The following is a 14,508-nucleotide window of genomic DNA, read 5'->3' on the forward strand; positions in this document are numbered from 1 at the left end:
AACTGTTGCTGAACTTCCCAATCTCGTCGTTGTCCAATTCATCCTTGACAACAATGATTTCGTGAAACCTGTCGGTCAGATTGGATGAACAAAGCCTTTCTATTAGGGGGCGTTCTTTTTTCAGATTTTGAGAGGGGGAAAGTTGGTCAATGGGATTTTAGTTCCCATTGACCAAGAATCCCATGTTATTTTTTTAGATTTATGTGGGAACCAGGGAAAATTTATTTTCCTGGGCATCACTTGCCTAGGTAAGTGAATGGGACAAAAATGCCCCTTTTAATAATGGACTTTTATGGATAAAATGGCCATTGCCTTATTTACATGAAAAAATAAAAGAACATGGGTAAATGCATTTACATAGGTAAGTGTTTTCTAGGAAAAACTTACCCAGGTAACTGCATTTACCTGGGTAAGTAACTTACCGAAAAGCAAGCGGGGCCTTAGGGGGTGTTCTTTTTTGAATTATGAGAAAGGGAAAAGTTGGTGCATGGGATTTTGGTTCCCATTCATCAATAATTTGAACACCCCTAACCAGTGTAATATCTCTCCATGAAAAATATTCCCAATCTGCGGTTGTAAAAGACTGTGCAAACAATGTAATTTCAGCCTTATGAGCACTGAAGCTGATCTCGACAAACACCATATAATGACCACCCCTAACCAGACATGTTATGGATTAAAAAAAAAAAAAAAAAAACATGTTATGGAGGGTTTTGTAAATTATAGTCCCTTTTGCCTCTCCAAGCCTTCTAATTAACTTCTAATTTGTATTTTTTCAGAACACAAAGTGGGTTGAATTTTCTAAGTTTGACTATGATATGGAAAAGATATGATATCTAAAAATTTTCTGACCAATCAGCTGGAATCATAAACGTGGTAGCCAATCAGGTGTTATTTACCAAAATTCATGGGAGTTTTGATTGGTCAAAACCTTTCCCATATCATATCTTTTCCGCATCATAGATTTTCCCTAAATATTTTGATACATAAAAATGCAAAACCCTCCCCAAATTTCAGATGATAGCCGCTTATATTTTGTAGCCTAAGCCCTTGTCTACTATAGTATCTAGTTGATCTTTGCCATACCTACTACACTTGCTTATGAGGGAAACCCCCCCCCCTTTCTCTCTCCCCCTTGAGGGGGATTTTGGTTTGTGATTGTCTTTATGTTTCATCTACTTCTTGAATACAACTAGCAATTTGAATACTATATCTATGGTTCCAAAACCAACAAAATTGGTTTCATTTAATACAACTTTATGTAGCTTTCTCAACATAGAAAAACGGTTCATGGATGTAAATATGACAAGATAGCTATAAGCCCATTAAAACAAATTTAATCAAATGAACATAAAAATGAAATTATTATTATTGCCCTTGGTAAAACATGGACAACTATTTTATTCAATCAATTTTGTTCTTTGTTTGAAGAAAAGTTAGGCGCATTTTCAGAATAAACAACCATGAGTTTGTGCCCTTAAACATTTTCCACTTGGTTTAGCACATGAACATTTTTTATGGCAATATAAATAGTTATTAATGAAAGGTCGATTAAGAAAATCGTTTGCAAAATAGGGATGTTTTAGTAAAACACAAACTATGTGGTAGATTTTAGTAAATCCATGAAACTATATGGGTTTTTAAGTAAATGACCCAAAAATGAACCATGAACAAAACAACTTCTTTTGCATTTTGAATTTTCTGTTAGAGTTTGGTCTAAATCGAGAGTTTTGTTTTGGTAAAGCTTTGAAATAATCCACGAATCATAGTGGGAGAGGAGTTTGTGATATAAGAGGTCCTAACTCTCCCACATCAATTCATACTGTAGGTACATAGTGTTTGCTCAAACCATCAAAGTACAAAAGATACTAAACTGGCACTGCATGGACGCTTGCGATGAGTCCATAATCCATCAGTTACCTGCGATGAGCTTATAACTCATCAAACGATTGTTATGAACATACGACTCATCGCATGTCTGCAACAAAATCGCACTTGACACAAGTCAGAGTAAACATTGGCCAATACGAACCTGCGATAAAGTCTAGACGTACGCGATTCTATGATAAACTTTGAATGTGTGCAGTTCTGCGATGAACCTCGGATATGCACAATTCTACAATGAGCCCAAGACAATTACAGAACCGAGGGTTATTATGAACCAGAGTTAAATATTGGCTACACATGCAACTTCAAGGTCATGTGCATGATAATGCGCCATGTAGGTTTAGTAAAACACGCCTGTTGAATGATGACGTTACCAAGGCCATGTCGGTTAAGTAGATCACGAAAGGAAGTAGCACACATGGATTATGAAAATTCTCGGATGAAAGGAAAGTCGGTCCTTGAGAGATCTCATAAGATACGTGGCGAAACCTTAGCAATGCCCCTTAATGACTGGCAACGAATCTAATATTCCCTTTTCTAATAGGAATCAAATTCTTTCAACACCTTCCTTTTGGGACCTCGGGATCCCTCCTTATAAATGAGAGTCCATCCCATGATGAGGGGATCATTCGAATCATTCAATCTTCCTACCCTACTCTCTTATCACTTCCATTTACCCTAATCTCCAAACCCTAAGTCTGCACCTGGTCTTCCTTCATCTTTCAAGGAGACCCCCGAACGTAACCTAACCACCTTATTTACATTAGAATCTCTGGTTCTTCCTTAATCACAAAGGATGGCCACCCGCAGAATCAACCTTTCACCTTTTCCCAAAGAGCACAATAACATCCTAGAGAATACCAACCGAAAGATGGGTAATCAGTATAAGACAGAGACGGTTGATCAAGTCGACATTGATATCTTGTCAAACAAGGTCTATGAGTTTGAAGCTCGGTTTGAGGTTCGATTCGAACAAATCAAATAGATGTAGAACAAGACAAGGCTCAATTCGATTCAACCCAGACCGAACAATCCCCCTTCACCCCAGCCAGCTCTCCTACATCCGTCCCTGCTAGTCACCAAGCCTAGAAAAATGAGAGGGTCGTGGATACTCGAGAGTATCAGTAACAAATGCTTAAGATCGGATGAGTTCTAATGTGAGGAGGATCTCTATTTATGGAGGAGGTCCCCGGATCCTAAAAGGTAGGAGATTAAGATATTCACTCCGTATTGAGAAATGAAATATTTGACTCTCTATCAATCATTGGATGTGCTACTGAGGTATCGTCAGGTGTTTCATGAGGATCCTCTCAAGGATTAGCTTTCCTTATCCTTGAGATTCCTCATTACTCGCGTGTACTACTACCTTTTTGTGTGTCATAACTAATCCTATGTGGCAACAATGATGTCACCGTTTGGCGGTACTTCGTTAGTTCTATGTGGCAACTTGCGAAGTCCTACGTTGTCATGGGTTCACATGTGTCTGGGTACACGTGGGCCTCACTGTGGGCTCGGCCTACTATCCTTTCTATCCCGTTATCCAGAGCGGGCTCGCAAGTCATGAGTTCACCGCATGTTGTATAGGGTGTGGCATCATCGCACACTTAAGTGTGTTTAAGTCTCTTGGACGGTTCTTTCTAAGGTTTATTTAGGTTCTAGCGTTAACTGAACTTGGTGAGCTGCGGGTTTATCGTAACTTTGCTTAATGTTTTGCGGGTTCATCACACAGGTGACGGTGTACCGCAAGTTCATCACAACACGGGAGTTGATTGAAAGCGGCTCATGAATGCTTCTGTGGCATTAATTTTGGTGTCTAAGTGTACTTTGAGGGACTAGGTGAGCTGTACATACCTAGATTAGCCCCCTGCTTATCGGTAAGTGGGAGCCTATCAATAAGCATATTGCCTTTTTCGTCTTCAGGTTTTGCAGTAGTTTCACTTGTGTGTGTTGGGTCTGGTGTTTCCGCTTACTTTGTGGTTTTGTGTCGATCGCATGCACCCTGCATTCGTGTTTGGCAACTCGTTATAATCTGAGGCTCAGCCCCCCTGTCTTTTGGTGATTTGTTTTCTGGCAGCAGTCAGTGTTACTCATCAATGGTGTGCTCTAGCTCCCCTGACTGTTGATAGGAAGAAAATCAGCAAAAGACAATGCTAGCAGTAGTATTGAGTGCAACCTTTCGACAGTGGGCATGAGAGGTGGTTAATGACTAGGCTTCGGCTGTTTTGCTGATTCCAGTGTAAGAGGTCGGGTGTGTGTCGATTGAGTTTTTGGTGTTTAAATGATGGTGCTAGGTGCATTATTACATCTCGGTAAGTGTAGCGCGGCGTTCCATTTTCTTTTGGGGCATATTTATGAGCTGTGTTATGTTGCCTTTCGCGATGATCCATCTGGGTGTGCCAGTTTGGTTTCCTCTCACCGGGTCGTAGGTTGTTTATAAAAGGGTGCGGTTTGGCTTATTTTTTATCATCGTTTGTATTCGACCTATCTTACTTCTTTTGGTTCTCCTCTTCCTTTGCGATTTGCGGTTAGTGATGGCTCTTAATCAGAACGATGCGCTGATGGTTATCAACGAGTTTGTGGGCTCTAATTCACCATCTCCGGCGGGGTCGGTGCCTGGTGTGTTCGAAAGCGCAACGTTAAATACTTCGAAACACCAGCTTAAACATTTATAATTTTATTCTGATTCTCAAACAACTACTAATGTAGTAAAGTGACGAGAACGGGTCGTATCCATAGGGAAGCAAGGGAAAAATAATTATGTACTTAGATTCAGGAGAAGATAATGCAAGTGGGAGTTGTAGAAATATAACATTAATTAATTTAAAAAATGGAATTCTAGGATGGGCGCCAACTGGGTTTAGAAGATAGGAGGCGCCCTCATGTTCTAAGTTCTTTACAAAACACCCCCTCTCTCAGTTGGTCTTCACACTAGCTTCCCAAAAACTGCACATTAGCCTAGAAAACTTCCCAGTTTTCTACATAATTTGCACAGAGACCCTCAATGGTCACATAATTGATTTTAACTGTGAAAATGAACGCATTATTCCACTAGTGCATGTATTCTAGAGGCCCGGTCTTGGGGAGTCGCCATTAGTTCACGGGTGGTCTTTGAGGGACGTGCATTGATGAGACAAAAAAAACCCTATTTGTATCCCCTAATATTCACTCTTTTACATTAATTTGGCACTTAGATGAACCCATTACTCTTGTATTTCGATTCAGGGCAACAAAGAAGGCAATTGGAAGAAAACTGGGCAAATCGGGTGATTTTGCACAGTTTCGGCAATAGTCAGTAATCTGGGCATAACTCTCAATTCCGGACACCGAATTGGACAATTCAAGAAGCATTAGAAAGAAGAAAGGAAGGCCCATAACTTTTATGTTTTGGGTTTTGACAGATTTGGCCCGAATCGAGTACGAAAACAAGCCCGAAGTCAGAGAAAGTTTGTAGCTAGGCCCATTTCACAACTGAAGCCCAACTCGCAGAAGTACCTTGAAACAGCCCAAGTTATCAAAGCAGCCCAACTCGAAATCAAGAGTCAAGAGTCCCAATTTCAAATGTAATCTCCAAGGAGAGAGTCTTATCAGATCTAAAGTTTTGAATGTAATCATAGAGAGATAAGACGATTGAGATTAGATCATTAGATAAGAGATAGGATAGGATTAGTTCAAAGAAGATCAAGACTCCCTGAAGATAGGATGATCTCCTAGAAGGAGTTGGAAAACAACCCTCTCCTTTGGCTATATAAAGAGGGGGGTGGACCAGCTCTAGCATCACTCACTCCAAGATCCAAGAGATCACCAAGCAACTCAAGCTACAAAAGAGAGCAGTTCGGCCACAGGGAAGAAAAGCATGGAGGGTTCGAAGATCATGAGTAGCTAAACTTCTCTTTTTCTGGTTCAAGGGGGGAGGTTCGATTGAGTCATTGTGAGGTTCCGTTTTTAATTTAAGTTCTTGTTTTCTAATTCAAGTATTCATTGATTCTTGTGCATATTTTCATTGGATGTTAATGTTAATTAGTCTGACAAACTGAATTAATGTTGATTTTCCTACTGCTATCCATGATTTCGGTGATCCGTAATTGTCACGAATAGTGGTACAAGTAGCAATTAGGTTAATATCTTTTTGGGTCAATTGTTCATGACAGCCTTTGACCAATGTATTGACATGGTTTAGCCTAAAAGGAATCGATGGAACAAGATTCAATAATTGTAGCTATCTCAATTATTGCTATTTTGGTTCAACTGTTTTCACAAAGCTTAATGCTATCATTAATCATCATGGAGCACTATCGTACCCAGTTGATTAAAGATAAGTGTTGATCGAATTCTAGGTTTGGTCAACTGATTTAAGAAAACACAAGGTTTATTATGGCTATCCTAATAAATCTAAGGTTAAAGGTTTGAATTGCAAGAATGCTGAAATTTACCTAGGATCAATGGCCAATCGATTCAACTTGAACCCTTGAACCAGAATTCGGTAAGACTAATTTTCTCTTATTTGTTTAGTTGCTTTCTTATTCTTTTAATTTTAGTTATTAAATTTTCCCACTCAATTATAGTATCCATTCGGCTAAGAGATTATTGTTTAGCTCCCCGTGGGATTCGACCTAGTACCACTTTTACTACAAATATTTTATTGTGGGACTAGTACTAATTTTGAGGGCTTCGACAACCCGTCAAAATTTTGGCGCCATTGCCGGGGAGCAACTTTAATTTCTTAGTTATTTCCTTCTATTGGTGTTAACCTTCTTGTTTTATGACTCGTGCTTCTCAACGAGGTGAATTCGAGTACAACCCGAAATTGAGAAGACTACCCGTCGTTTAAGGAAGGAGGCGAAACAAAGGAAGGATCGTTCACCTAAAAGGTGAATTCAGATTCCGATCTACCAACTTGTGATCAACCCATCTTCGAAGAGGAAGAAAGGATGGCTGATAGAGAGAGAACATTAAGGGAGTTGGCTGCACCGATTATGAACCAACAGCCCCTATGCATAACATATCCCACTCTTGAGGTAGCCTTTGAACTAAAATCTGGTTTGATTCAATTACTTCCTATTTTTCATGGCTTTCCAGGTGAGGACCCTCATAAACATCTCAAGGAATTTCATGTTGTCTGTTCAAGCATGAACACAGGGTATGACCAAGGACCAGGTAAAATTAATAGCTTTTCCAATTATTTTACGAGATAAAGCAAAGGATTGGTTATATATTCTTCCTCCCGGTTCGATACGTACATGAGATGAAATGAACAAAATATTTTTAGATAAATATTTTCCTGCATCCCGAGCTACGAACATTAGGAAAGAAATCTGTGGAGTTCGGCAATTTGGTGGTGAGACACTATATGAATATTGGGAAAGATTTAAACAACTTGTTGCTAGCTGTCCACACCACCAAATACCCGAACAACTCTTGATTCAATACTTCTATGAATGACTCCAATCTATGGATAGAAGTATGGTAGATGCAGCTAGTGGAGGAGCCTTGGTAAATAAAACACCCGAAGCGGCTAGGGAATTGATTTCCAACATGGCCGAAAATTCACAACAGTTTGGAGCAAGAACAGATGTCACTACTAGGCGTGTTAATGAGGTAAGTCATGTTAATTTAGAAAATCAAATTTCAGATTTAAGTGCTTTGGTAAGACAATTGGCTTCAGGGCAATTACAAACAGCTAGGGTATGTGGTGTCTGTTCGATCCCTGGGCATCCTACGGATATGTGTCCATCACTACAAGATGGATCGATGCATCAAGTTAGTGTTGTAGGAGGATTTCCGAGTCAGCCTCAATGCAAGTATGACCCCTACTCCAATTACTACAATTCGAGGTGGAGGGATCATCCAAATCTGAGCTACGGAAATCAAGGAGGACCATAGAGATATCAGCCCCAAATTTCAATAGACAACCCCAAATTTCAGCACCTATCTCAACGCAAAATCAACCCTCAAGTTCAGGTATGTCATTAGATGAAATCGTTAAGGTTCTTGCTACTAACACTCAAAAATTTCAATAGGAAACAAGAGCCAGCATTCAGAATTTGGGGAACCAAATCAGCCAACTTGCCACTTCCATTAGCAAGTTGGAGGCACAAAACTCCGGGAAACTACCATCACAAATGGTAGTCAACCCAAAGGAGAATGCAAGTGCAGTAGTGTTGAGAAGCGGAAAGGAGTTGCAACCTCAACCGAGCTCACCATCGAAGGCAGCTAAGGGAGACATGGAAGAGGAGAGACACGGGTCAAATGAAGACCCCATTGAGGTAATATCCGACCCCCTCTCCCTAAGGTTACTAATGCTATTATACCACCTTTTCCTACTAGGTTGGAGAAGTCCAAGAAAGAGGAATATGAGCAAGAAGTCTTGGAGACCTTCAGGAAGGTGGAGATAAATATACCCTTGTTAGATGCCATCAAACAGATCCCAAAATATGCAAAATTTCTGAAGGAGTTGTGCACTAACAAGAGGAGGCTACGAATCGATGAGAAGGTAAGGGTTGGAGAAAATGTTTCAGCTGTCATTAAGGGGACTTTGCCGAAAAAACGTGCTGATCCAAGTATGTTCACTTTACCTTGTGATATTGGCAATAAAAGAATCGAGCGTGCCATATTAGATTTAGGTGCATCCATCAGTGTCATGCCATACTCGATTTATTGTGCTTTGAGATTAGGTCCGTTAAAGGAAACTAGGGTAGTCATTCAGCTAGCTGATCGTTCTAACGCCTACCCGGAAGGGATTGTTGAGGATGTGTTGGTGCAGGTTAATGATCTAATTTTTTCAGCTGATTTGTACATCCTGAAGATGGAGGAGGATACAGTCACAAGTTCAGCCCCACTTCTATTAGGCAGACCATTCATGAAAACGGCCAAGACCAAAATAGATGTGGACGAGGGTACCCTCTCCATCAAGTTCGATGGGGAGATTGTTAAATTTAATATTTTTCAAGCAATGAAGTACCCCAATGAATGTCATTCGATTTGTTCAGTTGACACTATTGATTCAATTTTGCAGGAAATTTTTGAAGAATATATGAATGAGGAGCTCGGATTGAGCGCACAATTGAATACGAAGGCCCCTATTCCAGATTTGAACCCACCCATGATGGATGAAAGGGGAGAACACCGAAAGCTGCATCCACGAGAATTAGAGGATCCGATTCAGGATTATTAAAAATAGGGAAGTTTGTTTTTCCTTTTTCTTTTTATTTTTACATTCCTAGTTTAGTTTTTCTACCCATTCTTTGCATTTAATCTCACATTGGGGACAATGTAAGTTTTAAGTGTGGGGGAGGGGATTTAGGTTAGAATTTAGGTTGTGTTTTAAAATTTGATTTAGGTCATGTTTTTCTACATTTTCTTTTCAAAAAAAAATGAAAAAAAATCTCAACTCTTTTGAAATCAATTGAAACAATGTTTTAGGGAAATTCTTGTGAACCTAGTATTGAGGTACGACCAAGGAGTGCATGATTTATCTGAAACCATTCCCTTTTAAGCTAGTACTAAATTCATGTTTAAGTAAACAAGCCAAATACTTCACCATTGCCACAATTGGTAGGATGGAGCATAAAATGCACCTACCGGTCAAGTAATCCGATGGTAGGATGGAGCAAAAAATGCACCAATAGCCAAGTCATCTGATAGTAGGACGGAGCATAAAATGCACCACTAGCTACTAAATCAAACAGTAGGATGGAGCATAAAATGCACCTACTGACCAAGTAATCCAAAAGTGAGATGGAGCATAAAATGCACTCACTTCCTCAGAGGAGAGAAAAAGAAAATAAAAAGAGAGAGAAGATAAAAATGTTTTCCCTGATTTACGACCTGGTTTGTAGTAGCAAAAAATTGGATTGACTGATGAATGAGTCGTGTATGGCTTGGTTGTGTTGATTTAATGGTTCACAATATTTAACCTAGAATATTTGTGGAAAAAGATGAAGGGGAGTTGAGTTTAAAAATCGGTAGGACAGTTAGTTTGTTCTTGTTTTATTTTTGTTTGAATTTTGTCTTGCCCGAGGACGGGCAAAGTTTAAGTGTGGGGGATTTGATGAGACCAAAAAGAACCCTATTTTTATCCCCTAATATTCACTATTTTTCATTAATTTATCATTTAATTGCACTCATTACTCTTGTATTTCGATTCAGGGCAAGCCAGAAGGCAATTGGAAGAAAACAGGGCAATTCGGATGATTTTGCACAGTTTCGGCAACAGTCATTAATTTAGGCATAACTTTCAATTCCGGACTCCGAATTAGACAATTCGAGAGGCATTAGAAAGACGAAAGAAAGGCCCACAACTTTTATGTTTTGGGTTTTGACATATTCAGTCCGCATCGAATACGAAACTGGTCCCGAATTTGGAGCAAGTTCGTAGCCAGGCCCATTTCACAATTGAAGCCCAACTCGTAGAAGAGCCTTGTAGCAGCTCAAGTTCTTAAAGCAGTCAAACTCGAATTCAAGAGCCAAGAGCCCCAATTTCGAATGTAACCTCCAGAAAGGGAGTCTTATTAGATTTAAATTCTTGAATGTAATCCTATCAAGATAAGAAGATTGGATTAGATAACTAGATAAGAGATAAGATAGGATTAGTTCAAAATAGATTAGGACTTTCTAATTTGAAATTAATCTCCTAAAAGGTGTTGGAAAACAACCCTCTCCCTCTGCTATATAAAGAGGGGGGTGGACCAGCTCTAGCGTCACTCAATCCAAGGATCCAAGAGATCATCAAGCAACTCAAGCTATCAAGAGAGCAGTTCGGCCATTGAGAAGCAGAGCATGGAGAATTCGAAGATCATGAGCAGCTAAGCTTTTCTTTTCTAGTTCAAGGGGGGAGGTTTGATTGTGCCATTGTGAGGTTCTGTATTTAATTTAAGATTTTTCTTTTTAATTCAAGTATTCATTGATTCTTCTGCATATTTTCATTGGATGTTAATGTTAATTAGTCTGACAAATTAATTAATGTTGATTTTCCTATTGCTATTAATGTCAATTGTTCGTGACAACCTTTGACCAATGTATTGACATGTTTTAACCTAAAGGGAATCAATGGAATTGAATTCGATAATTGTAGCTATCTCAATTATTGTTATTTTGGTTTAACTGTTTTCACAAAGCTTAATGCTATCATTAGTTGATATGGAACGCTATCGTACCCAGTCGATTAGTGATAAGTGTTGATTGAATGCTGGGTTTGGTCAACTAATTTAGGAAAACACAAGGTTTATTATGGCTATCCTAATAAATCTAAGGTTAAATGCTTGAATTGCAAGACCACCGAAGTCTACCTATGATCGTTGGCCAATTGATCAAACCGAACCCTTGAACCAGAATTTGATAAGACTAATTACTTCTTGGAAGTTGAATTTGCTATTGCTTTCTTGTTCTTTTAATTTCAGTTATTTAATTTTCCCACTCAGTGATAATATTCATTCGACTGAGAGATTACTATTAGCTCCCTGTGGGATTCAACCTAGTACCACTTTTACTATAAATATTTTATTATGGGACTAGCATTAATTTTGAGGGCTTCAACAACCCATCATGCATCATCATCTAAAAGCAGCGGAAGCAAGGTTGGTCGACACTGCTAGGGGGCTCACAGACCTCGAGGCGTAGTGTGCTCGCCAGCACAAATAGGTGGCAGAGCATGAAACTGAGGTGGGTGAGCTGAGAGCGTATGGGGCTCGAAGACCTCTGCTTGGGAACATAGAAGCAATGAGGGATGAGTGGGCTGCTTTGTGAAACCTGTATCTTTATTTGTAATCATGTAAATTAATTTTGAATGAAATCAATGAGCTTCTTTGCATTATAGCGTACTTAATTTACTGTCTTTCATAATGTACTGTATTTATGAGGATGGATTATGTATAGCTTTAGTTTGGTTTTAATCGTTTGCATCCGGATGACCCCCATGGTGTGTTGGTGTTTATCCTAATTGGAACGACGCTTATTTTCAGTTTCTTGGTTTAGCTACATTGCTGTCCTGGATGTTGGTGATGTTGCTGCCCCATTTTTTTGTGCTTCGGCTTAGCTGGCTGGCCTAGATGTGGCAATTATGTCGTTCGTCTTTCTCGGCTAGTCGGCCTTTTAAGGAAGGAATGGCTTGTAGGGGGGGAAACCCTCTCTATGCCACAACCTTTTTGTGTCTATCTTTTGTGGACATGCGATTCAGTTTCCTATCAGAGTTCTTTGATTGATTGGGACTAAGGATTTATTGGGGACAACCATGTGGCACTTGCTAGTAATATCTTTTGATTGGTGCTTTGAAATTATTGCGAGTCTGTCGCACGTGTGGGACGAATTCAGCGCCTATTACAATTCGGCGACAACTATTGACGAGTCACTCTTGTTTGAATTAATGCACTTCCCCACTCCCGCCTTTCTAGGGGTGTTTGAGTAGTTCCATGTAGTTACTTTTCCTCTAAGTATTATTTCGGGTATTGGACAGGCGTCCGTTCATCCGTGCCGGTGCCGTTCGGTCTGCTGTGCGTGCAAGTGTCAGACAATCTCTATAAAACTAGAGAAAGGGACCCAAACATTTTCTTTCACCTTCAATTTGTGCTTAAGTCTCTTGTTGTTCTTCACTATTTTAGTTTCCGTTTGTGGTACTTGCTATTCATTCCCATATCTTGTTTTGATTTTTATCTATGGCTCCCCATTGCTGCCAAGATGTTAGGGTCTCCGAGGAGCAGGTGAGGAAGAAGATTGGGAAAAGGGTTCAATGCCCTTTTATTGATTTCGTAAGGGAAGTCAATATGGCGTAGTTGCTCTTGGAGAGGGAGGCCGTTCTAGCCGCCACAGGGGAGCAGGGCTTTTGGCCTCCGGTCCCGGTGGCGAGAGGTGTAGAGGGCATATTCGATCCCATTCGGGGAAAGGAATTGTTGTGCTTGTGTGCTCAATCTGACCAATCCATGTCTTATAAGTGCCAGGAGCCTAGGACTGACAGCTCGAAGTCTCCCAATAGTTATACTGCGTGTGTGGAATTTATTTTCGAAAACCCCATGTACTGTTGGATGTTGTAGGATTCCGGCCTGCTTAGGCTCGTTGATTGCTACATGGGTATATCTGGTAGGAAAGGTGGGAAGTACATAGGGCGTCTGTTGGAGCACTGGTGCTGCCATACCCACACGTTCATCAGGGCGTTTAGGGAGTTCACAGTGACAATTGAAGATGTGCCAGCCCTACTAGCGCTTCCCATTGGCAGTGCTATATCAGCCCACCATTTCCAAGACATTGAATCCATTCCGATTGATTATAGGGAGTTGTGTGACGAGCTCCTTGGTGAGATTGCGGTGTTCAAGGCACAAGAGGATCAGACTACCTTTCGTGGGAAGATGTCACTAGACCATTGGTTGGAATTCTAATGCGAATCCTATGGTGGACGAGATGTAATGGGGAGAAGTGCGGATAGTCAGTGCCGCCTTGCAGCTTTAATTTTATACGTCGTCTCTCAGTTCCTCTTCCCCAGTCCCCCGGACTATGGTCTACGTACATCCTTGGTGTCGCTTGCTGTGCTTTCCGCATTCGGGCATCAGTTTCCTCTGGCTTCGATGTTCGTTGGGTATCTTTATGAGCAGATGGACTTCACTATGCAGTAGTTGGTAGATCCAAGCTGCAAGAGGTGTGTTAGTTATATCTGTGCACCATTTTTGTGGATGTATCTGTGCGAGCGATTCAATCTTGTAGTTACCCCGCGCTCGATCGCACATTTTTGGGTTCTTGTAGCAACCTTGCACGGGGAAGAATTCGGAAATAAGGTTTTTAAGGTTTGCAAGGGGAAAAGATGGTTGCAAGCCGCTCGTCATAAGAGCTTAAAAATGGCTAAAATCAACATGAAGTTGGCTTCATTGGACGGGTTTGACTGGAGGCCTTACACTCACTCGGTTCGTAATGCCCTTCCATTTTGTGCTGGCGCGCCAATTCCTGTTGACGCAGATCGACGGTTTGCTGTAGATGTCAACCGTTCCATCGTAGGTATAGTGTAGTTAGTCGCGTGGCCCGGTGTGGTGGCCTACCTTGACCACAACGGTGAGGCACAATTGGCCATTTATTGTCCCAATCGGGTGACCATCCGCTTCGACAACCTGGTCAAGCCGAACTCTATAGGCGAGTTATACCGCTTTTTGCTTGAGGCCCCCTCAAGCCAACCTCAAAACATGTTGGCAACAAGTAACCCAACAGGTTAGTCCACTAGTGCAGATTGACTCAATTGACGTCTAGAGCAAGTCACCATGGGCATCATCTTCAAACAAGCTACACCCTTTATCGAACTAACCTTGACTCGAATGTGGGGGATTATTGATGAGGGAAAATTTGGCCCTCTGCTAACCTAGTGACATATGGCATCCATATTCGTCACTTGACACCTCAACGCCATGCAGATAGATGCGCATCTCACCGAGTCAAGGGGACACACCCCAGAATTAGTCGAGGGCACCTAATACAAAGCTCAGGCACCTCGGCAGGGCGGCTAGCAGTACCTCGCACAGGGCCGACTTGTAGTACTTTATCGTTACCAGTTCAAGGGACCTCGGAGTGAGGAGCGACCTCCTCAAGGACTTTTTGACCTCACTGAGGTCCAGGTGGTGACCTGCGAGACGTGCTCGCTGACCTCTTCCTTAA

This window comes from Nelumbo nucifera, chromosome 1 (assembly GCF_055504915.1).
Source record: "Nelumbo nucifera cultivar China Antique chromosome 1, China Antique-T2T, whole genome shotgun sequence".
NCBI classification, from domain to species: domain Eukaryota; kingdom Viridiplantae; phylum Streptophyta; class Magnoliopsida; order Proteales; family Nelumbonaceae; genus Nelumbo; species Nelumbo nucifera.